Below are 3,522 nucleotides of genomic sequence, written 5' to 3'. Positions count from 1 at the left end.
CCCCCCCCCCCCGGCATGGGAAAGAGTCAAATTCCCAGCCTGGACTTATTCCTTGTCCACCCCTGTCTGCGAGAGCCCTGTTACCATAGCAACCTGCAATTTGTTGGCAGTTAAGGGAGAGCGGAGCCACGGTGCTGATCTCTGAATGAGATGGACTACTCCTGTTTTGCTTTGTCCTGCAGCAGCACAACACAGCTACAGCTGGAGCACTCCACTACTGTCACACAGAGAGGCTGTTAATGAGTCTGCAGCTACGCTGTTTCCTGAATGAATCAATGTGTGGACCCGGAGGCCAACGCACCGTTCACAGCAGATGTTACTGCACATCAGTGTCTGAGTGAGGCCTTCCACGTTGCTAATATCTGCCAGACCATCTCTGAGACTCTTGCTTTCACTCCGTCATTAATTTAGATATGATCATGATGACGATGCCTTAGAGGAGCTAGTCTCCCCCTAGCACCTGCCCTGCCTTTCACCTTTTTGCCCTTTTTGCTATTGTCGACTTACAGCTGCACTAATTTGGTTAAAAATGTAATTACATAATAAGAGCGAGGGTATTACCTCTTATATTTAGGGTAAAATACATTTCTCCTTTCCTCCAAAATACCCAGCTTTCTCTCTTTTATTCCCCAAGCCTGCTTTCTTCCCAGTTATAAGGTAATTAATCAATGGCTAAATCACTAGACGTTGCCTTTACTAAAAAAAAGGAAAACTGTGTTTTGTAACATCTCTCTCTCGGTCTGTCAGGAACTGCAGCAAATTTGTCCTTTTGGCTCACGTACTAGAGCTGGTGAGTAGAATGAGCTGATTTAGGAGGTGCAGAAGTTTGTTTTCCAAAATCAAATGTTGGGTGATCCACTGCAGGAGCTCGTCTGTGGCCTGGATGTGAAACCAGCTCAGTTCATTTACCGAACAACGTGCTAACACATTCATAATGACCACTGAAGGTGCTGGAAAGGTAAAACAGCTGTTACAGTATCACCACCTCATTCTCTAAAATGGCTGTTGCTTTGACTCTTCTCTCATCGTGTCTCTTCCTCACCCCGTCTGCTGACATCTGCGGTGAGAGGAACAAAGACCCGAGGAAAGGAATCAAGCACACGAGCTGAGAAATGAGAACAGAGTCTTTGTTTCTTCATGTTACCATTGGTTTGTTTATGTGTGTTGTATCTGTCTTCTAGTCATTTGCTGCTTTATTTTGAAAAATTTCCTACCTTGTTCCTGCTTCGGCCTAATTGTCTCCACCTGAGCCGTGTTTCGTGTCAGCTCCTCTGCATGTCGTCCGCCTTCCGTATCGGTTGCTGTTTGTGCTCCACCTGCCGCATGTCTACCTGTTTCCTGCCTTGTGTGACTTGTTGCTTGTTTCTTTTTTTTTCAGCATTTGGTTTTGGCATCCTTGTTTTCCATTTTAAATTTGTCTTGTTGGACTTCTTAATTGCTTTAACTTGGATCCCTGAATTGTACAGAAGTTTTTTAATGTTGATTTTGCTACCAGTCCATCAGCCTGGTCCATTAAACTGAACTGAGGGTATAACAAAGGCAGTCATGTAGCTATTTTTCACCTCTGAGTTTCTGCTTCCAAACCAACAGAGGTGAATGGAGCAAACTTCATTTTGCACTTCAAGAGCGAAGTTTAGGTGCGTGCGTGTGTGTGTGCGCGCATGTGTGTGTGTTTAAAAAAGGGGGTCATTCTATGAGTGTTTAAAACCAATCAGCTGTCATTTTGTCCTGTACAGCTTTTTATCATTGCTGTTCATGTGCAGCACGTCTTTAAGCTGAGTTCATCCAGTGCAGCCTCAGAGCTCATGAGGTCCTGAACACCAGATATTTTAATGCTTCAGGAAAGAATTGCTCAGTCAAATTAAGATTTTTGTTACAGAATAACTTTTAATTGAAAACAATTCAAATCATGCATCGAGATATTAATGAATGATCTTTTTTGTGTTGTCTCATATGTTCTCTTGGCTGCAGTTTTACTTTTAAATTCCCTCGGAGGCACAAGTAAGCCAGCAGTCTGAGAGTGAAGTGCTCTGTTGGAGTGATACGGTACTATGAGCTCTTTAAGATATGATGGGGCCTGATCACGTAAGCCTGATACGGCTTACGGCCATACCACCCTGAACACGCCCAATCTCGTCTGATCTTGGAAGCCAGGCAGGGTTGGGCCCAATTAGTACTTGGATGGGAGACTGCTTGGGAATGTCAGGTGCTGTAAGCTTTGGGGTGGCTGTAGCTCTGGAGGTAGAGCAGATCACCTACTAATTGGAAGGTTGGTGGTTCAATTCCTGGCTACTCCAGTATCCTTGGGCAAGATACTGAACCCCAAGTTGCTCTCCAATGCAACTACTGGAGTATGAATGTGTGGGAATGTTAGATAGAAAGCACTTAGCTGTGGAAAGAAGTGCTTCTGTGAATGAGGCATGTTGTATAAAGTGCTTTGAGTCCTCAGAGTAGAAAAGTGCTATATAAGAACCAGTACATTTACCATTATTCAAGACCTTGTGTATAAGAGGAGGGATTTTAAAATCTGTTCAGGATCTAACAGGGCGCCAATGAAGAGAAGCCAACGTGGGATAAATATGCTCTCTTTCTAGTCCCATTTTGAATCAGCTGAAGGCTTTTCAGGGAGCTTTTAGGACAGCCTGATGATAATGAATTACAATAGTCCACCCTAGAAGAGGCCACCAGGCGCTGTCCCTTAAGCCCCCTCCCCAGGCCTGACTCCAAGGCGGGGTCCAAGTAACCCCATCCCGGGCAGGGTGATCTTCCTCTCATAAGGGTCATCTGAATCCATCTTCATCTGGCCCCTCATCCAGGACCAGTTTACTTTGGGAGACCCTACCAGGGTGCAAAATCACCCAGAGGACTTATAGAAGTAATTTAGCCCTCATCCTCAAACTTCCCAAAGACATCACCCGTGCTGATACTGTACGTTTATTAGCATGGTGTGGCAGATCATTGTTCACTTACTCCAAACCCTTTTTGCTGCTGTCGTGGCTGTTGCTGTTTTTTGTGCAATTCCTTTTTTGTTGTTATTGTTTTAAAGAAATATCTTAGCTGAAAGGTGAAATATCATCTTTAGACTGGGGCTTACTGCTGAGGGTGACTGCTAACTCTGCTCAGCCTCAGATATTTCCAAGTTTTTTGTGAACACCTGATTGTAGCACATGGGAAAACCCACAGGGGTGCCTCTGGGCTTGGTTGCTTTTTGAAAATGATGGAACATTTATCAACCAGATATACTATATGTTCTCTGGATCAGGATTTTCAAAGCAAAAGCGCTGCTTGTTTTTAAATGTATTTGCCAGTTTTAGCCATTTTATTGATGATTCCTGTGAGGAGGCTGTGAAAAGGCAAATCCAGTTCTGTTATTTATTTACACATGTTTTACAATCACCACAAAACCAGCTCACTTTTTTACTCTTTTATGTTGAAAAGCATTATTAGATTCAAGTGTAGAAAAACCTTCTGTTCCAGTGTGAAAAAAATGGCCTCCACTCGTTTTCTCTGCACCAAGTTGTA

General features: G+C 43.7%; 1 non-coding gene across 1 annotated transcript; it reads left to right on the top strand.

Moving 5' to 3' along the window:
* Nucleotides 1-2,099: 2,099 nt before the first annotated feature.
* LOC115779670 (5S ribosomal RNA) lies at nt 2,100-2,218 on the top strand. Its single transcript, XR_004019921.1, has one exon. It is a non-coding gene; the product is annotated as a 5S ribosomal RNA (ribosomal RNA).
* The last annotated feature ends 1,304 nt before the right edge of the window (nt 2,219-3,522 follow it).

This window comes from Archocentrus centrarchus, chromosome 4, assembly GCF_007364275.1.
Source record: "Archocentrus centrarchus isolate MPI-CPG fArcCen1 chromosome 4, fArcCen1, whole genome shotgun sequence".
Taxonomy (NCBI): domain Eukaryota; kingdom Metazoa; phylum Chordata; class Actinopteri; order Cichliformes; family Cichlidae; genus Archocentrus; species Archocentrus centrarchus.
The sequence above is the reverse complement of the archived record's forward strand: the minus strand, read 5'-3'. Positions and strand labels throughout refer to the sequence as shown.